The 24697-nt window shown below is 45.6% G+C and overlaps 1 non-coding gene across 1 annotated transcript; it reads left to right on the top strand.

Annotated features, from left to right (window-relative positions):
* Positions 1 to 538: 538 nt before the first annotated feature.
* TRNAA-CGC (transfer RNA alanine (anticodon CGC)) lies at positions 539 to 610 on the top strand. The gene has a single exon. It is a non-coding gene; the product is annotated as a tRNA-Ala (tRNA).
* The last annotated feature ends 24087 nt before the right edge of the window (positions 611 to 24697 follow it).

Raw genomic sequence — 24697 nt, 5'->3', positions numbered from 1 at the left:
TCCACAGGAACGGAGAAAGGCAAAGAGTCAGCCACATCCCAAAAAGGAGAAAACAAGGACCAGAAGAACCGAAGAAAACAGAAATCCCAACAGCAAGCAACAGGAGTCCAGAAGAAGGCGCCCAAACCGGGCATCAGCACACCTCCAGGCATCCCAGGAGAGGGGAGGAGGCCCCACCGGAAAAGAAACACCACCCCACACGACGGAGGCAGCACACGACCAACGCTCCAAGCCGAGCTCCAGGCATCCGAGCAACTACCCCAGTAGAACAGGAGAGGGTAGGAGAGGGAACGCAGTGCAGTGGAACAGACTCCTCCAACGGAAAGCGATGAAAGAACAACACTGCCGAGCACTTACCGTCAGCAGACCCCCACCAGACGACAAGCCAGGACGCCAAGATGCAGAAGACCAGCGTCCAGGCCACAGCGCACGTGAACACCGGGCAACGTAGAAGTCAAATGTAGAGGAAGCGCAGCAAAGACCACTGCAATGGGGAACGAAACAAACAGCAGCTCCAAAAACAGTAGAGGCTAGTGGAGGGGATGTAGCTCAGTGGTAGAGCGCATGCTTCGCATGTATGAGGCCCCGGGTTCAATCCCCGGCATCCCCAGGAGTCTCTGGTCTGTAGCTTGGCGTTTTCCAGAAGGCCAGCCTGCCACCTTAGCACAAAACACAAAAACACGGCACGGCACAGTGCAAGTACAGCGAACAAGGCCATCCCAGAAGAGACGGCATACCGGACCAGCACGTAGCTCCAAGAACGTCCTAGGGTGATTAGAGCATAGAACCAGGCAGCAACAAAAACCCCACGGACATCGGGGAAAACTTTTTCAGCCAGAAAGATCCCCGTAGCAGCCGCTACATGGGGAGGCAAAGAAAACCTGTCCCACCGAACAGGCGAAGCAGCCAGTATCCACCGGCACGGATAGTGGACAGAGTCCCGTCCGGACCCGGGGCTACCGGGAGCCCGCAGCGGCAGCCAGCGGGGCAAACGACCCTGGAAACACCGCACCGCCGAGCAGGAAATGGAGTTTTCAGCACCAATAGGCACAAATCAGGACGGGCATCCCAGCCGGAAACACTCCGATGCGGCAAGGAAGTCAGACGCGGAACCAGAACAGCGTCCCGACCTCCCGCAGCTATCAATCCAAGTGCTCCTCCCAGAAGGCCTACTGGGCACAAACACGGATCAGGCACGACTCCGCTCCAAGCACCGGAGCGCCCGGAGCCCACCCGGGCGTCCGCCCACACCAGCACCCGGCACCGAACACGGCCGATGGGAGTAACAGGGGGCAATGCGCATGCGCGCAAAATCCAGGAAGACGCCGCCGAGACAGCCGGCAGTCCCAGAGCAGTCGGGAGAACAACGCGACCCAGAGGCACACGCAGGAGCCATCACCAGGGCCTCCACAAGGCAAGGAGGCAATGGCGACATCGAGGAATCCAAAGGGGAGGAGCACGCCCCAAAACAGCCCAGCGCTCACAGCCCCAAACCCCTACCTGGTCCATGGTCGAAGATCCAGCAGGAAAGCAGCAAGCAGCAGGAGGAAGATCCACAGCACAACCATCAGCGTGACTGGGGCAGGAAAAACGAAACAGGAAGACCCACAAAGCCCAGCAGTACGGGTCACCTGAGTCCAGGAGGAGAAAGGGAAGCCCAGCAGCCCCACTCCAAGAAATCCCACGACGGTCCATGGGAGCCCCCCAGAGCCCAGCAGAGGAGGATCCACAGGACAAACGAAGCAGGTAAGCGCCCGGGACTCACCCCAGCGTCTCCCATCAAGCAAACCACCGACAGGAAACAAAACAGGATCTGCTTCTGGTGGTGAGGTGTGTTATAGCACCTGACAGGAGGGTAGGTGGAGTCTAAAAGCGTTTCCTGTTTTGTTTCCTGTCGTGTGGAATACCTCATGAGTAATGACTGGGTCGAGGACGAGTGGGACGTAGAGGTAATGCATTTTCACCTCTTGTTTCTTCCATTTACAGAAAATGTGCTGGTGTAGTGATGCCCAGCAGGCTGGCACTGCTTGAGCTGGAGTGATTACCCAGTGAGGTGGTGATTGCATTGCAGGCATTTGAGTGGCATTACCAAGGAACAGAAGCCTATTATTAGCAGAGCAGATTGGCACACACAACAGCTGTGAATTTTTCCACTGAGAGTTTCTCTGCTATGCAGAGAAGGTTGTAGTCCTCACTAAAGGCCTCATGTACAAAAGTTTTTGGCAGGTTGCATTCACGATCACAAAAAGGCATTTTGAAATTTACAAAAGCCAAACTGTGGTTCAGTGACAAGTTAATGAATCACAATTTGGTTTTGCAATTTGGTATTTCGATGGGGTGTGTTTAGGGCGTCCCTTTCTTACACCGATTCGCAATATTATGTTTTAATGATTTGTGACCAATTTACGGTTGCAAAACATTCATTTTTTATGCCTACTAAAAAATATTTGTAACCATTCGCAAATGAGAATGGGACCTCTCCCCGTTTGAGAATGTTAAACAAGATATTCTTTGGGAATAGAAAGTGGAAAATGAAATATAAACGTTCAATTTTTTTTGTTTAAATGCATCCCATTTTCCTTTAAGAAATAATTTTTTTTTTTTACTTAAAAGCAATCCCAGAAATGGTGATCTGCTGACCTCAGCAGGCTACCATCCCTGTAATGGCTATCATTCCTAATGGGTCACAAACTGATACCTACCTCATTAATATTCAGGAAGTAGGTCGATTTGCAACTCACTAGGAATCACGAATTAAAAGTTTTAAGGTATCTTACATTTGGAATTTCGATTTTCTAATTGCTTTTTGGTAAGAATAACAATTTGGAAATGGCATTTCCTATTTTTTGTACATTTACATGCAGGGAGTTCTCTCACTGTGAGTGGTGGCATTGATAATGTTTCCAGTCAGGATCCACCATGTTTAAATGGCAGTTGCAGCAGGAAAAATATACATCATATGGGAAGCAGGCTGTGCTGCTGGGTAATAGGATTCCGATGGCAGATGAAACAAGGGAACATAGAAGGCGAGAATAATTCTGCACTCGCTGCGTGTCATAAAGTCTTGCCGCAGTGGGCGTGGTCTAAGTGCCTGATGGTAGTTAGAGTCCAATGTTTAAAACCTTCGTGGATGCCTTCCATGTTCCCTTGTGCCAAGCCATTGAGAAAGGGCTATTTTCCAGAAACGCTTATGGTGTAACAAGGCGCATTGACAGTTTCATTGCGGGAACTGCCGGAGTTGTTATCTGCAGGATCAGGGCCGGCTCTAGGCTCATGGTGGCCCTGTGCAGGGAGCGTAGGTGGGGGCCCCGTAGGAGGGGGTCCGGACGCTCATGGACATCGATTCGCCAAAATGTTATGGGTGACAAAAGCGACATGTCACTCCCTTTCACACCCAGTGACATCACAGGCGTGTCTAACCTTGGACTTTCGACGGCCTCTTATTTACTGCTGAGGTGTTATGGAAAGAGCAAGAAATGGAGACAACAGAAAAGTAAACAAAGCTCCATGGGCCCTCTTTAGTTTCTGTTCTTATCTCTCTCTCTTCATAAGCTGAATTTGTGTGGTGTGACTGTGTCTGTGTGTGTGTGCGTGGTTGGGGGAGGGGTAAACGTAGGGGATGGGGGAAGGACTTTGCTAAGGAGACCGGTCACCAAAGGGCAAGGTGGAGGTCAAAAGGCAACACACTGTAGCAGGTGCTTCCTCTGGGCACCCCCAAAATGTCATCCATGTCTATCTCTTGCCTCCACTCTCTCCCAATCTCTTTGTCAGGAAACCGACACTGCTCTCGAGAGTAAAGCCTCTTTTCAGACTCGTTAATCATAAATTGCCCTGACGTATACAAGTGTACAGCCGACACATGCGCAAGTGCGCGAAGGGCAGGTGGTGCAACAGAACAGGCAGGGCCGGCGCTAGGCATGGGCAGCGTGGGCGGCTGAACAGGGCCTCGCACTCAGCCCACCAGCATGGGGCCACGCACTGTTGATGTGACCTTTTGTTTCCCAGGCGATCTATTTAAAAAAGGTGTCGCCTTGCAATTAAGGTCCATTGGAGGGGCCCCCCTCCCCGGGCCTCTCAGGGATGGTGTCTGTCTGGAGGCATAGGGGAGGGAGACGCTCCCTCAATTGCAAGAGTACCATTCACAGACACTGTGGGGGGCCCATTGTCCAGCATCTTGGCGCCCCCACAGTTTTAACTTTTAGACCACAATCAATTCTCACACCTATCGGGCTGAAGGTGTGGAGTAAAAGTTAAAACTGTGGGGGTGCAAAAATGCTGGACAATGGGCCCCCCCACAGTGTCTCTGAATGGTCTCCTTGCAGGGGGCCACTTATCTAAATTAGAGGGGGCCTCGCACGATGCCTTTTAGCCCAGGGCCACGCAAATCCTAGGACCGGCCCTGAGAACAGGTGTTCTAATGCAATTTAGTGGTCGCCCGATATCCTCACCTTTTACCCCCGCCCCTGCGCTCCTGCTTACTGCTCTGCACTTCGACCTATATAGTTGTAAATGCAGCGCGTATTCAGTGCAGTCTAGATCAGGTAATGGCAGCGACGCTCCGGGCTCCTGCTATGTCTGGCTCGGGAGAAGCCTCAGACCAAGGTGTGCACTATGTGATTACACGTTTACAGCACAACTGAAGCCGTGCGTTTGTTGCTCGGGGTGATGACATTCACTTACAGACAAACAATGAGACAAATGGCAGAGAAAACAAGAAGAGGTAGTAGTGAGCATAGCACAGGCCCACTCTGTTAAACAACTTTAGTGGGGCATTAAAACATGAAAATGGCAACATACGAACAATAACATACAACACGTTCTGCAAGAAAAAGTTACAATGTGATATGCATCGATTTTGACATTCAAAATGCGCCAACAGCGTTGGTTGCATTGTTGAACCTCGAAAGCATCTTATTATCTGTGTACAAACGGGATTCTGTATACACTGAAAAAAATGGGTTGGTTGGTGCTTATGGAGTAAAAATAAATCTGGCATTTCACATAAAAACTGCGAAGTTCTGTAGGCAAGATAAAGCGTAACTTCTGACGAAAATACCTTGCTGCGTTTAGGCAGCCTCTGACAGAGCACCAGGCTGAAACATCTGCAAATAGCACAGAAACCCCCTGGCACTGAAAAACCATCTCTGGCACTGCTCTAACGTTCTGTGGGACTGTATAAACATTTCTATGGCACCCCAACGACACCGAACAATCACCTTCTGGCCGTATAAGTCAATATTCTGTAGTATGTCAACAATTTAGGACAATGCATACGGTAACTCTGGAACTACACCCTGCATAAATTCACACTGCCCCTCGTAGTAAACGGACACTGCCCCCTGTTGTGAAGGAACACTGAGCCCTGCACTGCTATGGCCAGTATTTCCTTAAGTGAAATAAAGCCGTCCCAGCAGTAAATTGACACAAGACCACGAGGTGCATTTGAGCTCACATCATCAGTGCACGTGCACTGGCACCAGTAGTGATTTGGCATGGCTTCCTAAAGAGAGTAGACACCCGACTACGCAGTTAAGGGGCAGTGTTCTTGTAGTGACCGTTGCCTGCCGTGCATGAGCACTGCTCCCTGCACTGCATTGGTGACAACGCTCCCTGAAGAGAGCGGGCACTGCTCGCTGCAATAAACGGACGCTGCCCTCCCGCGCTGACCCGTGGGTTTTCACTCACGCTTTGCTGCTGCCCCTCTTCGCCGGCTGCCTGAGGGGGCTGCTGACCGCTCCGGGTTCTTTCTGCTTCTGGCTCTGGAAGCCCCCCATGCTGCGGGCTCTGCAGCGGCTGTCGCCGCCGGAATCGCCGGATGGACGGTCGGTCACTTCCCGTGCCGGACCGCGGCCTGTGCGCCTCGCGCACAAGGCCGCGGCCACCGTGACGCGTCATACTCAGAGCGGCCGGCTAAGACTGAGCATGAGCAGCAGGTGCAGTGTTGTGCACTGCGCACTGCGCACTGCGCACAGCGCGCGGCGCGGGGGCTGTCCCAGGGCCGTCACATCGTCATTGGTACTAGGGCTAAGATTGACGGCCCTGGGACCCAAACTGCTGGCTGGCTGGGCAAGTCAAGTGAAACTGAAATTAAACGCTGCCATTGCTAGCCACCGGGGTCGGAGCCGGAGGCCGCCAAATCCTGCCAGGGGGCCGCCAGTGCCACGACGATCCTTCCGATCCGATCCTCGTCGTGGCCGCCCCTGGGGTTTGGCGGCCCTGTGCAGGTGCACAGTTTGCACATGCCTAGGGCCGGCCCTGGCAGGATGTCAATAAAGAAGTCTTGAATACGGAGCGTGAGGCTTTCCAATTTTTGGGTTTTTGCATATGGAAATATATATATATATATATATATATATATATATATATATATATATATATATATATATATATAAAGAAACAGTGCCCACTTTCTGGTACAGAAGCAGGCGGAACACAGCTCCGGTTATCAGGTGGATTTAATGAATTATTTCCAGCGCGGTCGAACTCACAGGTCCGTGAAACGCTAAGGCAGACGCGTTTCTGGCCGGAACGGCCTTCATCAGTGCCAGTTTCACAGGTAGGTTGCTTCACCTGGTGTCCCAATTAGTAGTCTCTCACCCCTCCTTCCAAAAGAGGTGTGTACCTCCTCGCGCTGCATCACCAGCATACTGCATGATGGGTCGTGTAGTTCATCGTGGGAATCCATACAGGGAATATATATATATTCGCCCACCACAGTAAAGTATTTACAGCAAAAAGATGCACTCGTGGGTCAGTAACGGGCAAGTTCTTTAATTTGCGGTCTCCCCCCCCCCCCACTGACAGACGCGTTTCGTCGTAAAACGTCTTTCTCAATGTAGATATATATATATATATATATATATAGATATAGATATATATAGATATATATAGATATATATATGAAATACCACAAACCTGAAGTTGAGCAGGCGTGCAGAAATCAGGTACGGAACACAAACGTAGATGGTGCAATAAAGTGCTTTATTCCTCGAGAGACAGCAGCATGACGCGCTTCGACCGGGTAAACCCGGTCTTGAGACATGACATGCTAAAAAAAACCACAGATTTAAATACTGTCGAGTTCTTCTAAAACGCCCCACCTCCTTGGTCATAAACATAGAGAAAATACTAGAAATGCAATCGACATGAAGATGCAGATCAAGACATTTGGCAGAAACCTTAGTATATACAAGGAAAATCGTCCTCAAGCCAACCACCAAAACATATTAATGTACAAAAGATGAAATTACAAAATGTAAACTGCTGTTAATGCCAATGTAAATATAGCTACAACATATTGGCAAATGATCAAAAAAATGGTGGTATAAGGCTAATTAAGGGCAAGTGCCCATACTATCTAGTTTAAAACCGAATTGTCTCAATGCTACTACATCAAATCTCTATTTTGGCTATTATTGGGGGCAAAAGATGAACCATGAACAGTATAAATAAGTGCAAGAGTGCAAAATACAATCCATATTAAATTCATAATAGATTGCTAAAAGCTAAAATTGACATGAAAATCATATGTAATGGATAGCCGACGCTAAATTGGATAAAGTGCAGAGTGCTCAAAAAGTACATAAAGTGAAAACCGGAAATTAATAGTTTTTCTTTATCACTTACATTCGATTTCAGTTAGCAGCTTAAGGAACCATTTATAAAGTGCAAAGTGCTATATACAGTTGTCAACTGTAAACATGTGGCATACTGTAAAAATTAAATTTCAACATACAGAAATGCAGAGGAGAGGAAGGATCTGACGGACCCTAAGGATACTCAACAATCTATCTTAATCTAATGTTGAACCTTATATTCAAATGAAGCTCACCTAATTCCCATACCATATTCCAATCATGTCTAAAACCGGTAAAACCAAAGAATCCAGTAAAATCAGTTAAAAACCACGATTAAGAACAAGACATAAAAGAATACAGATAAAATTCACTTGATACTAGGCGGCCCAGAATTCATGATAATATAGTAGCAGCATTCAGAAGCAGATTCCAAGTAGATATATATATATTCACGCTCACTCTCTGTAGTTTGTAAGGAGGTAGGCACTCACGGGACTCGTTTCTTATCCGTTTTTATTTTGTCCAGCAAAACATTATGCGTTTCGGCTAAGGCCTTTATCAAATATTTTACATGCACGCTATCAAAACCGGCATTTTTATACATACAATCTATTGTCATAGCATTTCCGTTCATGTGACTTCCAAGACATAGGAATAGAAGACGGACTTCTCGAGTTTTATGCGATGCCGTCATATTGTAATAGTTAAAACCAACTGAAATGAATAGTACTTTTATGCATAGCTTATATAAACCATTCAGTAAAACAATTCATTTACAATATTCATAACAGATATTGTATTTGCATTTTTCAAAGTTCTTCAATTCATAAATTTACAATCGCCACATATTGGCTTTCTACTGTGTTCCTAACAGCTAGTCTGAACACCGCAATTGCGCTTTGTCATTTCTATAATCACCATTTTACCGTATATCGGTTAACGATTCTTAGCGATTGCTTTTATCACGCCATGTATCGGCCTAACTAATCTCCCATTAAACAATTCCATTTTATCGTCACTCTGGACTGCTGGACATTGATTTTAAGGACCACTCAATTATTAAAACTATACATTAAAATTTCATCTACTCATTTTTGTCTTTTCCTTTTTTCTTCCTTTTTTCTCTTTCTCCCCTTTCTTCTGGACCTTCTACCTAACTGACTAATCCCCTAGATGTACCGCCATCTCCTCCCCACTATTCATCCCTTTAGGGGTTTTTGTTTCCAGATCAATAATGAATCTTGACTCTAGTCAAGTTCGAGCTCCTTTATAGGGTTATGTAACTACAAAATGACTTCCAATATCGTTATCATGTTTATCCTTATCATATATGCCAGGGGGTACTTTATTCCATATTATACATGGCGTAGGAGACTGGCTTAGTATATGGTGCACACTTATTTAAGTGAAGCACCTTGCACTAATCCAAACAACCCGTATGGTGATTTTAGTGGTCTTAGAGAACCATAGAAAGCTCTCTGAGTGGTAGCTGTGGAGAGCAGCTTTCAGACTTAGTCCAGAAACAGTGTTAACCAGCTTGTTTTACCAGAACTAATCATATAGTGTAGGTTAAATGAAAAAGAACCACACAGTGTAGTTATAAAAATAGTTATATTTAATATACACACTCACTAACACATTGGTATATCTTCTACCCAGCGATATCAATACAATACACACAATATTTCAAATGTAAACAGGTAAGTAAGCACAAATACACAGTGGTCTCCAAGGGGAGACCAAACTATATACTAAAGAAGTGGAATGCGAACTGTGACTGAAGCCGGGTCTTTGCCCAGAATACTCCGAAGAGCCGGAGGAACCACCCGAGGTAAGTACCCAGGAACCCCACAGAGGCTATGTGCAGAGTGGAAACACGGCTGCGTACTCAATGCAAGTCAACGGGAAAGTTGTGTTGATAGTTTTTAAGAAGAATGACCCTTCCCAGTGGACCCTAAAGAAACCCTTGGAAGACAGAAGGTTGGAGAGTCACCCACTCGTGGATACCCCAGGAACTCGGATACCTGTACCAGGGAAGCCAGGTGCATAGGTGCGTAGTGACATTGGAAAACCCCGTAGATCACATTGGAGACTACAGTAAAGATGCAACTGGCAAAGAAGGTGATAGAGTTTGGTGGAATCCAAGGGTGGATTCTTGAAGAGGAGTACCTGCAAGCTGAGGGGGCTGAGTCTATGCCACTCGGATGTGATTAGGAGGCACGTAAGACCAATGACCACTAATGACTGAAGATGCAGGAGTGATCAAGGGGACCTTGTCGCTGCAGCTGTGAGGACCAGACGATGCCTGGAAGACCAGTAGCTGTTCACAAGCTGTCCCATGTTTGAAGTCAAGAACCAGGGCATCAGTGTCTGGTGGGAGCACGAACAAAAGCAGCAGCAGCAACAGACATGGTAAAAGAAAAAGGTGCAGCATTGCGACCAGCAAGGTCCAACGGACTCACTAAGTGCAGGAGAGTTGGAGCAAGCCCTGAGCAAGCAGGGGAGCCCACTAAAGACAAAGAAGACCCTCAAGAAGACCCACAGGCTGGAGGCACAGGAGTTGCAAGAAGACCTCGAGCAGCCCACCAAAGATGGAGGCCCACGGTGCAGAGGATGTGATGAGGACAAAGATCTTGGCAGGAAGTGATGCTGGAGGCTGGAGCTTCTTGTAGTCCGAAGAGCTCTGGAGGACAGAGTCAACAAGCCTTGGCAACGGCAAACGACGCAGAGCACCGGGGCTCTATTCCAGCAGTTCCACCGAGGGATAATGGCCTCAAATTTTTTGAGAAGACAGTGCCAGCCTCAAGGGAGTTGCAGAACCACCACCTGTGTTGCTGAGCCTTTCGGAGTCTGTAGGACGTCAGGAGCAGCAGACCAGTCTTCTGGTGTCTTTGATGCCCACAGGCCTGGAGAAGAACCTGGATGAAACACAGGCATAGGTGATACAGGTGGCAGGACGGCAATACGAGGAGCAGCAGGAGTCTTCCGTGATGCAGTCTCAGAATTATTTAAATGGCTGACCACACTTACAAAGCCTGGAGAATTGACTCTGGGGTTTTGTAAGGGGTGTATTGCTCATGCAGGGCACCCTCACACTTTTAACCTCGCACCCTGCCTTCAGGATTGAAAGTCCTGCTTTAGGGGTGACGTAGGTTTTAAGTGCTGTGACAGCAGATAAAAGGAAACTTATATCTGTTGTAAGTGGTGCTAGCACCAACTTACACAGGCTACAATGGCAGGCCTGTAGTCACCATTTTAGTGGGCTCTCATGGATGGAATAATACATGCGGCTGCCCATGGGAGACCCCTGGTGAACCTATGCCCTGGGTACCTCAGTAACATATACTAGGTACTTACTAGGGTACACCAGTAGCCAATTGAGGAGGTACCAAAGTATAGATTTAGGGAGGAAGCACAGTGACTGGGGTCCTGATTAGCAGGATCCTTGTCAGTCTAGTCAGAAAATAGAATAACATCAGCAAAAAGTGGGGTAACCATGAAAGCCGATCTTACTTGCCTACACATGGTCACACCATCTACTCTGTCACACAACACTTAAATTCTGCTTAGCTCTTGCATATAAGAGAGAGATCATGTCTGCAAACATTAAGAATAAAAATAGAATATGTAGTGAAAATTAAACACATCAAAAAAGCTGTTAGACATTTGTTGCAAAAGGATATTAAATCAGTTTAATGCAAGTCAATTATTTTAAAAGATGTGCAGTAGCTCGGAATGTGTAGAAATATGCAGGAAGACTAACTTTTCTATAATTATCTAATAAGTGCAAAAAATAAACATGTTTCCATAAATATCTCCTTTTTGCTTGTTACTCTACACTGTAGAGTCTACAGCTAGAAAAACAGAGTAGAAGAAAGAAAAGCCATGTTTTATTTTGTTCTTTAAATACTTGGCAGCTGGCAGCAGACATTATGATGTCAGAACTCAACTGTGAGCGCTACATCATGTCTTTATAATAGGTGACTGCGTGTATCACAAGTCACCTATTAAAAAGAAATTAAAGACATGTATTATGCCTGAATTGTAGCCCTGAGCACATGGAGGGTTCCAAACATATATACAAGGAATATTCAAATGTGAGTTTGCTTTATCGGTTACAGATTAAAGATGTTACTAGTTTGATTCCAATAAAATACGTTCTGTAGTTTGTTTTCTTACTACCACTTTCCCAATTTCTATAGACTGAAAAGACTTTAGATATATGTGACTTAATGGTGTAGGGATAACAAATGTGCTTTTGGGCTAATTCGAGGACTCGTTGCACAGAAAAGAAAAATGTTTATCTGAGATATATTTAACCTGCTGCAGAAAATGATGAAGGATTCTAAGGCTACAGGGGTGCACTGCAATTAAGTGCTGGCAGATTCAGTGAGCTAAGTTAGCATTCTGTCTTTTTTTGGAAGTGTGACCATAGACAAGGTTATACAAACAAGGTGTAATGATATGAGGGTTGGATTTGTGATGAGGTTTTCTTTAGCTTTTGGCTAAGATTCTCCCTGTTAAATATTAACAGTTAGGATTCTATCAAAAAGCAGCATGTTGATACTGTACAGCTGTCTCATTTTCATTGTAATAAACAGGTAATGGAGCATCCAACAAATCTCACCACCAATCACCTCTCCAAGTATTCCACGTACATCATTATCACTATTGTACAACAAACTGCCCATGGTGCATTACAACTAGTTCTTCTTCACGCGCACACTTACCACAACACCACGACTCAGTGGCATTTGCCTCTGTACGGGGGTAGTGGGGGGAAGGTGGGAGGCATGAAATAAATAATTTACTTTCTTCGCTGCCGCACACCTCCTCCTTCCTTGCTGTCTGCCACCGGAAGCACCCAGGCCCCCGAGCTCTCCCAGCCAATAACAACGCTGCAGGAGCAGCATCGTGATTGGTCTGAGCAGCCTGTTTGGCTGCTCAGGCAGTACCTGGGAGCCCAGTGGAGGACATGCCAAGTGCACATGACTGTTTGGCACACTTATGGTGGGAGTGCAAAACACTTCTGAGCCCCGCCCCGCCCGACTGACCTGGCTGGAGTCCCGCAAAGAGAAATAAACGTGTTGTTATTATCATTTTATTTTAATTTTGCATTGCTCAACAAGCAGTGGGATGACTATCCTCTGCCTTAGCGGAGTAACTACCACTGCCACAACTGCTCATACTTATCACCCACACATCAGTGCAAAACCTAAAAATTTCACTAATAAAGGGGGCGTGGTTTGACGCGCGACCAAGATGGCCGCGTCTCTTTGAGCTCCGTCCAATCGTGGATGCAAACGCACGTAAAAACATGCTGCATCTGTGTTTTTTTCGATCACCACGCAGCGGATTTGAGCAGCAGAACACCTGGGGACGCCTGGGTACCATTTTCGTTCTGTTTGGAACCCTTTTGGAGTATTTCACGTTACGTCGACTTTCTCCTCAAACTCGAGCTCCAAAATGGCAGCAGAAGTGAAAGTCCCTGCTGCTTCACGGATCAAATCAGTAGGTTACTGAATTACATCATGGTTTCTGTGAACTTTTCCCTTCATGAATGAGGTATTGCTCGACTATCTTTTATGCTTCATTATGTCATGCACTGCTTTTCTTCAAGAGGCTATATGCTGAGGAGGCAATCTTTTTCACAAAATGGTGGCCGTGATATACATTTGTGATCGGAGTGTTGTTTGCCTTATTTGTGACCTGCTTTTCAGTTGGTTTTATTTCAATGGGGGTGATTCCATATGTCCAACTGCTAGCTTGCAATTTTGCGACCCTTGAAGATCATATTTGCTCTGGCAGAGTGAGCAGTCTATACCTCATACTATTGCCTAATGCCAGCTGTTGCTCGTTTTCTGCTAGTGATTCATCTGACTGTGTTTGTATTTTCATTCTTCTCAAGTCTTCCTCTGTGCTTGTTCCCACTTGCTGTGCTTTACAGTGGGCCCCCAGGGGCACTTGGCAAAGCCAATGTCCCCCTGGGGTATTTCGCGCGAGGGACGACCTCATGCGACCTGATTGGGTGGTGGGAGGGATTAGGTCCAAGGAAGGGAGGGGAGGGAGGGCTGACGTCACTCTGAGCGAGTGAGAGGAACGGTGGTGTCGCTTTTGAGGCGCCCTGTTTCCTTTCCTGTCAGAGCTGTCATTTGCGCTGTGAAAGTGTATTTTGAAGTGAATTTTCTGTCACAAACGGAAGGATGTCGGTGGAAGATATCACATTGGAGGCTGTTCGCGCTTTGGTGGCGGTAGGACGGAGCGACTTACTGCGGCCGGGCGCTGTGGTGGACTCTTCAGTGGTGGTGAAGCGGCCGCGCCGCCTGGCAGCTGAGGGGGTGTCACGAGCAGTAGCAGCCTGCCAACCGGTACACCATACTCTTCATGAGGAGGACGAAGGAAGGAGGATGCCGGCGACAAGGGCACGGAGAGCGCGCTCGACGAGCAGAGGATGCCGGGGTAAGAAGCAGCTGCCCCCGCGCTCGTCATCGGCCCCCAGTGAGTTTCGGGGGGGTCGTAACGTCAGTGTGGCAACGCCAAAACGTAGGGCTGGCAGGCGAGGAGGCAGCGCTGGCGGCGGATTTGACACGCGAGTGTCCCAGGTACAGCTGCTTGACGGCGGGGCTACCAGCGCTTCTGATGTACTGTGCGCTGCTACAACTCAGGAGCTGGTTGAGACGGTGTCACGACCCAGCATTGAGGCGGCTACGAGTGCGCGTAAGAATGCAGCCGGTCAGCAAGCAAGGGTCAGGAGAATTGACATAGCGCCAGAAGTGGAGGCTGACAGGCGAAGCCCAATGTTGGTAGACTATTCCAGTGATAGTCAGTCTGAGGAAGGGGATTTATCAGATGTGGATGAATTTGACGATGTTGGGGGAGGCGAGCCTGATGTAGATGGACAAACCCAGCAAGTTTCTGTCATGGACTACCAGAACATTCTGGTTCCCCGGGCTAGAGGCCCCCCGAGACAATTGATTGAGGAGGATTTGAGTGCTGATTTAACATGTGCTTTTTTGGTTCCACAGGTTGATCATCGGTTGGGAGCTTTGAGAGGGATGCCTCGAGACAGGCAGTTCAGGGGTGGGAGGTGGGGTGACATGGGTGGCAGGGGAGTGGGTGGGCAGGGGCAAGAAGCCACTACAGTGTTCCCAAATGAAAGGCCTCTGAGGGGGTTTCCTGAGGTAATTCATAACACAGGGTCTGAGGTTCCGCAAGGCCAATGGGTGTGGGTGGATAACACAGTTTTGCCGGTGTCGGAGAGGGTGAGTACCTCTTCTGTTCAGTTGGTAGGTAAGTATGGTGCGGGTCCTCGCTCGAGCGGCGAGTACCTTCCTGTGGCTGCTGGTCTGGTACCAGATGAGCAGTTCTGCTATGCTCAAGCGGCGCCGCGGAGCGCGGTGCTTAAGGGGGGAGCGAGGTTGAGAGACAGATCTGGTGCGGATTTGCTACCAGAGACTGGGCGCTTTTCACGGAGGCCTGAGTCAGATTTTCAAAGTAGTTTTATCGAATTGGCGTCTGGCAGTAGGCCAGGTACGAGTTTTCAAATGATGGAACATGAACAGAACGTTGAAGGTAATGATGATGATTATAATAAAGAGAATGAATATGAGACAAGAGGCGGTCTGTCTCGAGGGGGTAGAGCTGGGGCGGGGAGGTGTGGGAGGAGATTAACTTCTTCCAGTGTGTTACAGAGTTCTGGAGCGGTTCTCTCACCGGCACACGGGAATCAGAGCGGACATCATCGGCGTGATGGTCTGGAAGACTTTCGGCAACGGGCTGCGCAGTTACCAGCAGGTAAGACAGACTGGTGGGCTGCTTGGACACGGCCGTTAGCTGGTGGTGCAGGTGGGGTGCCTGCAGAAGGTGGTCAAGGGAGGGGGGAGGAGGGGGATGGGTTGGGATCAAAACAAGGTGAAAGTGTGAAGGTGGGGCATGGAGGGAGGACGGGGAATGCCAGCCCAGGTTCATCGGTTTCTAGTTCAGAACAGAGTGAGATGCCTAAAATGAGTGGTTCGAAACTGCCTTACATGGAGGTATCCATGCCATTGGGCATACATTTGTCAAACAGAACTAGGCAGCGTATTTGGGACCATGAGTACGTGGATGTGTTCAGGCTCCTTCATAGGGAACTGCAAGCAAAGGAAGGTTCTAAAGAGGAGGAAGCGGAATTGTCCCGCCGTCCCAAAGTGCCGAAAACAATAGAAAACTGGACAGCGGCCTTTCTTATATACGCCAGCGTATATTGTGAACGCTACCCGGAAAGGGCAGTTTCGCTGTTCAAGTATGTAGATGTTATTAGACGGGCTCATTTGCAAGCAGGGGGTTATGCGTGGCTGAACTACGATGAAGAGTTTCGGGCGCGAATGAGTTTATTTCACGATAAGCCATGGGGGGAGGTTGATCAAGAGCTGTGGTTACAGTGGCTGTCGGGTCATTCTTCTGCCAACACGATCCATACGGCAAGTGGGTTGCCGATTCCTTACCGGCCCTTTTCTCAGCGTCCCGCCACACAGGGGGCGGGTGGCGTCGGACGGGGACAGTTGCCCACAACTGGAGCATGTTGGAGCTTCAACAGAGGTTCCTGTGTGCGCCAGTATTGTAAATTTAAACATGAGTGCTCTCAATGCGGGGGCAGACACGCTGTCTTTCAATGCTTTCCCAACCAACACCAGGGAGATCAATTTAGAGGTCAGAGGGGGGGGAGAGGATTTGTGCCACCTCTTATGCCGAAAGGCGCCTACTCCAATTAAGTTACAGGCCATGTTGAGCGAATTGGATAGGTATCCTGATGTGGAAGGAGCGGCCAAGTTGTTTTGGGGGTTTAGTCAAGGATTTAGGATCGGATACCAAGGCCCCAGAGTTTCACGATGGGCTGATAACTTAAAGTCAGCAAAGGAGATGGCGTCAGTGGTTAGGGCGAAGTTGCAGAAGGAAGTGGATTTAGGCAGAGTGGTTGGCCCTTTCGAGTGTTGCCCCTTGCCAAACCTCATTGTATCGCCCCTTGGTGTTATCCCAAAGAAGGCAAAAGGGGAGTTTCGGCTGATACATCACCTGTCTTGGCCGGAAGGGCTTTCAGTCAACGACTTCATTTCTACTTCTGATTCGGCAGTGACTTACGTGTCAGTGGATGATGCTTTGGAATTGGTACGCAAGGCGGGGGTGGGAGCTGATCTTGCTAAATGTGACATACAGGCTGCTTTTCGACTGTTGCCTATACACCCGGCGGATTTTGGTTTGCTGGGCATGTATTTTGAAGGAGAATATTATGTGGACCGGGTGTTGCCCATGGGCTGTGCTATCTCATGCTCACTTTTCGAAACTTTTAGTACGTTCATGGAGTGGTGTGTAGTCCAGCGCTCAAATCAAGCAGTGGTATGCCATTACCTAGATGATTTTTTGTTTGTGGGCAAAGCAGGGACGGAGCAATGTGCTCAAGGCTTGGCCTGCTTTCAGGACTTGGCTGAGGAGTTTGGTGTGCCCTTGGCGGAGGACAAAACGGAAGGTCCAACGAACGGTTTGACATTCCTAGGAAGAGAAATTGACACAAAAGAGATGGTGGCCCGTTTGCCCAAGACGAAAGTGCAGAAGATCAAGTCTTTTTTGCAGGAAATTTTGGGCGCTAAGCGAGTGCAGCTGAGGCAAGTCCAGAAGCTTTTGGGCTATTTGAATTTTGCTTGTCGAGTGGTCAGGGCAGGCAGGACGTTTTGCAGGCGGCTGGGATTTGCTATGGCTGGGGCGTGCTTGCCGCATCATCACATACGTCTGGCAGTGAAAATTAAGGAGGATTTGAGAATTTGGTTACGATTTTTGGATGAGTTCAATGGAGTGTCCATCAATTTCGTGTCAGACGATATGGTTTGGCCAGTGCAGATCTTCTCAGATGCGGCCGGGGCTTTAGGTTTCGGCTTATTCTGGGATGGACGGTGGTGCGCGGAGCAGTGGCCGGCACAGTGGTTACATCAAGGTCGCAGCATTGCGTTTTTAGAATTTTTTCCCTTGTTGGTGGCGCTGCAGATTTGGGGTGAAGAGTTCAGAGATCGCTGTGTGTTGTTTCATATCGACAACATGGCGGTGGTTTGTTTGGTGAACGGGCAACGAGCAAAGGATCAAAAAGTGTTGCAATTGTTAAGGGCTTACATGTTGCGGGTTCTGCAGCTGAATATTGTGTTTAAAGCGCAACACATCCCTGGTGTTAACAATTCAATTGCCGACGCTTTGTCTCGTTGTCAGTGGCAGAGGTTTAGGGATTTGGCACCGGGAGCCGACCATGGCAAGACACCGATTCCGCAGAACATATGGGACCTGGGGAACTGAGAATGGCGGAGTTTGTCGAACAATCATTAGCGGAATCCACACGACGCAGCTATCAGCTGGCATGGTCTGGTTTTTTGGTTTATTCGGCTCAACACGGCAGGGAGGGTACAGCGGTGAAGGATGAAAAGTTTATGTTGGGATTTGTGCTGAGTTTAATAGACAAAGGTTTGTCGCCATCCACCATTCTGGGCAAGTTAGCAGGCATTTCCTTTTATAGCCAACTGGAGTTGGGGTGTGAGGTTCAAAAGGGTTTTGGCTTACAGAAAATGCTGAAGGGTTTTGGGAGGTCCTTTAGTCAAGCAACGAAGTTGAGGGGCCCTATTACGTTTGAATTGTTACATAAATTGTTGGGTGTGTTGCCATCCTGCTGTTATGATGTATGGGAGGGGTATAGGTTCAAGTTAAGCATGATATGGTTGTTTTTTGGTGCATTTCGGATTTCAGAATTATTAGGTTTACGTAATCAGGGTGGGATCCGGTCATCTGATATTGTTCTGCTGGGTAATGATGTATTACAGATCACGTTGAGACGGTCGAAGACAGATCAGGCAGGGAAAGGGATGCTGGTGCGACTGGGTAGGAGCGGGGTGGAGGAATGCTGCCCGGTGGGGGAATGGGAGGCATTTGTGGGTTCAAGTGTATTTAGAGAGGGTGACATATTCTGCCATGAAAACAAAACGCTTTTAACTTGTTCCCAATTCTTAGCGGTGTTGCGGAAAGCATTAACATTGGTGGGGGAAAATCCACATTGTTTTGGGACGCATTCATTCCGAATAGGTGCGGCTACTGAAGCTGCGAGGTTGGGTTGGGGGGCAGAGGAGTTACAGCGTATTGGACGATGGAAATCCAATTGTTGTTTTAAATATGTTAGGTTTTAAAAAACAAAAAAAACAAAGACTCAATGTTTTAATCTTATAAGGCCAGTTAGTAATGTGGTTTTTTCTATCACAGGTGGAGTGGCGGACTTTCCTCGGAAAAAGAGGACATGGATTGTCGGCCATTCCATAGTGAAGTGGGCGGCGAACTTTGCCGAACAACAGCTATGTGGTAGAGGTTTGGGATTGTATGGTAATGACCATGAGGTGATTTGGAGGGGTTTAGGGGGGATGAAATGGGGGGAGTTGTTTTCGGTCTTGAACAAAATGGCGGAAGTGTGGGGCATTCCAGATTTGTTGATCCTGCACTTAGGGGAAAATGACTTGGTGGAGTGTTCGGGGCTTGCTTTAATCAAGCAGATGAAACTGGATTTGGCTGTAATCAAGGACAGATGGGAGGGGACCAGGGTAGTGTGGACGGAATTTCTTTACAGGAGTCAGTGGAAAGGAGCCAGAGTTCATGCAGCCGTTGAGAGGGCCCGCAAAAAAGTTAATAAAGCATTGAAGTCATACTGCGTGGCAATGGGCATTACGGTCATTGCCCACGAGCATTTTAACGGTGACATGTTGCACTTGTTGAGGTACGATGGGGTTCATCTATCACAAATGGGTCAGTCATATTACCTAATGGAACTCAGAGATACTTTGGCCAACCTTTGGTGTGTCGACTTGTGGTGCTCCAAACCGAAGAAGTGAAAAGAAAATGAACGGTTTTTCCTTCACAGTTATTATGCATTGACTTGAGCGGTCCATTTCTACATTTAGGGGAGGGTTTTTCTTGGGTGGGGCAGGAAAACTCAAGGGTTTTCCTGGGTGGCGTGTGTGATGGGGATTGGATAATCTAGAGCGGATTCATCCTTTCTCTAAGGGGGAGGGCTTGGGAGGGTAGGTGGGGAAGAGATGGAAAGAAGAAGGAAAACACAAGGATGGTATTCAAACAAGTTATGGTTATTGGAAAAGAAAGAATTGGGAAAAAGGTAATCGTTATATGTAAAAGGTTTGGAGAAGAAATAAAGATAAAGTTTTGTTGGAAAAGTTATGTTGCGGGTCTGTCTCTGGCTGTCCTGGTAATAAAGGTGACCTTTTATACTATATTCAGAGTTGTGTGAGAGTCCTTATTTGCGCGATGGTGTGCTCTTCAGTATAATACACAGCATTTTTGCCTGCTCTACGACTTTCTCCACGTTAATACAGTCATTTTGTGTGGTTTTTTGTTGGACATTTCAATGGCGGACGGCATGGGTGTCACTCCGAAGGATAGAGATTCGAAAGGGAATCTGAAGAGATCTATACAGACTTCACCCACGCCCGATATTTCGTTAGCCTCTCCAAGACCAGTGATTTTTAAACCTCTGCACCATCAACATTCTGAGCAAATCCTAGCTCATATGAGGAAGATTAAAACATTACAATGGGAGGGGCACAGAATATCAATATCACAAGACTTTGCTAGAGATACCGTCATTCGCCGTAAAGGTTTCTTGAATTTACGCAGAAGGCTGATCGATATGAACATTCCATTTCCCTTTGCAGGTCCTTCGCGTCTCAGAATAACTTTTTAGAGGTCGCTCTCAGATTTTTTATGAACCTGTAGAGATTTCCACTTTTTTGGATAACCAGTCTGAATCACAGATGGAACAGTTGGTTTCTGAATCGCTTCCTAGCACGTCTCATTCTTAACGTATCTCAGTGTTGATAACCTGGATCCATATGTCCTGTGCTTTTGCCATTATATGTCGCCTTATTGTGCCCATGTACTCTTTGCTGATATGATAAGATACATTAGGGAAATTGATAGTTTATAGTCGTTACTCTTTCTTGACTGACTTTTTCTTCACAGGTATTTGTTTAACTCATTTTCTTCTCTTTAACTGCTCTTTCCTTCACACGTCCTAAGGTTGCTCATACCTCTATGCTTGTTTCTTAAGAGTTATTTTTGTCTTGTGGACAGTGTTTAGGTGCTGTCTTGTTAACTAGTGGGTATCATTATAGCTCTATTTTCTTTTCCTCAACTTCTTTTTCATCTCTTGTCATTCCTGTCCTACTCAACTCTGTCTATGTTTGCTATTTTCGTTCACCCTCCTCTTATGATCTTTTTGTTTCTTAGTTTCTCTGATGAATTTGTTGTCGATTTGTACATCTAAATAGTTGATTTGCTTTGGGTTTTCTTTCTTCCTGTTATTATGATATTTGTTTTCTGTCTTTCCTATCTTTCCTCATGTCCTTTATATGCTTTTTATCCATTTGGCTTGAACTTTCTCTTTTCTTCCTTTTCTGACTATATGCTGGTGCATAATCTTTTTTCGTGTGGTTATTATACATTTCTATCTTCTTCTGTTACCCCTTTTTCCTATCTTCATCTATTTTCTGTTTGTACAATTTGTATAATGTGAAAATATTCATTAATTCTTTTATCTATGTATTTAACTCATGAATTATTTTTTAGGAGGACTATAATATTTACTTCTTATATATTTATATATCTCGTATTATTTCCAGAATGACTATAGGTTGGATACCCATCAGATGTGCTTGTATTTTATTGATTGTGAATTATTTATTGTTATTTCCTACTGATTGATTACCTATTTATATATTTTAGTATTTTGTCACAGATGCTACCAATTCCTGTAGTCTTTGGCACATTAGTGGTTTAAGAATTATAATGTTTTATATTGATATTTCTAATCCCTCATTTTATTAATTATAACACTACTTATGACAATTTACCACGTCTTAGACTATTATTTATAATATCTATATTGTTATTTATGATGCCTTAATTTAATATTGCCTTAGACTGTTATTCATAATATTTAGTATTGTTATTTATGATGCCTTAATTGAATATTGCCATAGGCTGTTATTTCTAATCTTTATTATTGTTATTTATGAGGCCTTAATTGAATATTGCCTTAGGTTGTTATTTATAATAGCTATAATTGTTATTTATGATGCCTTAATTTACTATGTATATTTTTTGATGTCACTTCATTCTATTTAGGCTGTGATACTATGTTGAACATCCTTAGATTAGATAGTTACTGGAATGTTTATTCTCTGTTTCTATTGATGAGTATTGTTCATATTGCATACATGTGCATTAATGTTCTGTTGCTTAATGACATATCAATTTATTCCTGAGCAGTCGACACTGTCTATGTTGGCCTCTGAGGTTGCTCCTCCACGTTTTTCCTCCCCATGCAAATTGTCTGTTTCAGACATCCCCTGGTGGGGTCTTTCTTTTTTTATGCTCCTTTTTTTTCTTTGGAGCATCTTTACTCTCTCTTTTCTTCTTTCTAGCCTTTTCCTCTCCTATTTATATCTTTTCTTCCTTGGGGACTCCTGCTTCGACTAATCTTTTATGGTTTTCTTTTTCTCCATTTATTCATGTGCATGTTGACATGTTGTATAGTCTTCCCTTTCTTTTTTATCAGATGCTCTTAGTTGTTTGGTGTCTTGTCTACTCATGACAGGTCTAAATGTAATCTCTCTTAACGTTCGTGGATTGAATCATCCTGTTAAGAGTGCCAAGATACTAGACTGCAGCAAAAGCTTATCTGGTGATGTTGGTCTTCTCCAGGAGACTTAGATAGCTTTTAAGGAAGCTTTGCTCCTGCGGAAGGAGTGGGTTCTTCATGTTGCTTGTTCTGAAGCCGCTGGTAAAAAGAACGGGGTTGTAACCTTGATTTCTAAGAATTCTGGCCTGTCTATTGTCACTGCTGAACATGATACGGATGGTAGATGGCTGCTTTCTCGCTTGTCTAATGGCTCTGATGATTTATATGTTATGAATATTTATGCACCCAACATTGACGATCAACTCTTTTGGCGTTCAATAAATAAAAAGCTCTCTGATATCCCTCAAAATGCCAGGACAATTGTTGGAGGTGATTTTAATTTGCCTTTGGATCCTATCTTAGATAGACATTCTGCCTTTAAATTTCGTCCTCCTAGGTCACATAAACAAATGCTTAATATGTGCTCCTCTCATCAGCTTACTAACATTTGGAGGTTACATAATCCTACGGGTAGCAATTTCACATTTTTCTCTTCTCCACATTCTTGTTTTTCGTGCATTGATTATCTTCTAGTTGATGCTGCTCTTCTAAAACACACTAGTAATGCTATAATTCACCCAAGAGTTGTTTCTGATCATACAGCTGTCTCATTCACTCTCCTTACTCTGGTGGATAAACAATGTCCTCGTACTTGGCGTCTTAATACAGAGATTTGGGATGATAAAGATGAAGTTCAAGAACTATCTGGAGATTGACAATTTTTGTAATGATAGTCAGTCTTCGGTGAACTCCCCAATTGTTCAATGGGATGCATTTAAATGCACTATTAGAGGCCATATTACCAATAATAATTCAAAACGGAATGGCGATATCAGAAGTCGCTGCAATTTTTGGGGGATGAGATCAAACGTAAAGAGATATTTTATAGAAGCTCTAATGATAAGTCTCTATTGCAAGACATCAAAAATGTTAAATATTCTTTTAACTCCATTGTCACTAAGAGAGCTTATATTGGTATACAGGCTCAAAAGTATAGATGCTTGTTGCTTCAAAATAGAGCAGGTAAGATTTTGGCTGCTACTTTAAAGTATCAAAATGCGACTGTCAAAACTGCTCAGATTTCCTATATTAATGACAATAATGGCTCTAGGAAATTTCATACTCAAGAAATTCTACAAGTTTTCATGATTTTTATGAAAAACTCTACACTCCCAAGGATCAATGTGACTTATCTGTGTGTCAGCAATTCTTGTCCTCAATTTCAACACTAACTATTTCGCAGTCGGAGATGACTGCTCTGGTGCATTCTATTGTGTCTGAAGAGATAATTCAAGCCATTAGGACGATTCGGTCGGGGAAGGCTCCAGGGCCTGATGGTTATCCTATTGCTTTCTACAAGACTTTCTCATCCTCAATAGTAAAATATCTCACAAAGGTTTTTGATAACTTTGTAATGTCTGGTAAAATCTCTGGGTCAACCGCTGAGGCTACTATTGTCGTTATACCAAAAGAAGGGAAATATCATTCTGACCCTAAAAATTTCCATCCAATCTCGCTACTAAATATGGAAGCTAAGATTTTTGCTAAAATCCTGGCTAAGCATTTAGAGGGCCAGATCCGTAGTCTTATCCATGGCTGTCAGACTGGCTTTGTAAAAGGGAGACTTGCTAGAGATAATATCCGAACCTTCTCTCATGTATTGGAGAAAGCAAAGCTATCTGCTTTGCCATCGGCTGCGATTGCTCTAGATGCCGAAAAGGCTTTTGATAAAGTTTCTTGGCCTTTTTTACAAGCAGTACTCCAATCTCATAACTTAGGTGATTCTTTTATCAACTTGGTAATGTCCCTATATGCGCAACCTAAAGCTATCATCAAAGTCAATGGGGCTACGTCTTCTTTTTTTAATCTACGTCAGGGTACTAGACAGGGCTGCCGTTATCGCCCCTTCTTTTTCTTTTGTCTATAGATCCACTCCTTCGGTTACTCAATTTGAATGAGAATACCAAAGGCTTTCAATTTGGTCCACATACAATTAAAACGGCTGCACACGCAGATGATGTTCTCATCTTCTCCGAGGACATTGCTACTGCCATTCCTGCTATCTCCAATACCATTAAAGAGTTTTCACGCGTTTCAGGATATACTCTGATCAGATATAAGACGTAAATGTTCCCTCTTAATGCGTTGTGCTTCCCTTCTCACATGGGTGAGGCCGGCTTTACATGGCAATTGACTCAAATTAAATACTTAGGAATTTGGTTTTGTAATAACATGTTAGATACTATTTCTTATAAGGAATCTCATTAACTAGCTAAGGTTAAAAATCTTGTCCTCCTGGTCTCTGAAATATATCTCCTGGTGGGGACAACTTCAAACTCTTAAGATGATGATAACTCTGATTATTAACTTT

The sequence above is a fragment of the Lissotriton helveticus genome, chromosome 11 (genome assembly GCF_964261635.1).
Source record: "Lissotriton helveticus chromosome 11, aLisHel1.1, whole genome shotgun sequence".
Lineage (NCBI taxonomy): Eukaryota > Metazoa > Chordata > Amphibia > Caudata > Salamandridae > Lissotriton > Lissotriton helveticus.
This window is presented reverse-complemented; position numbering and strand designations above follow the sequence as displayed.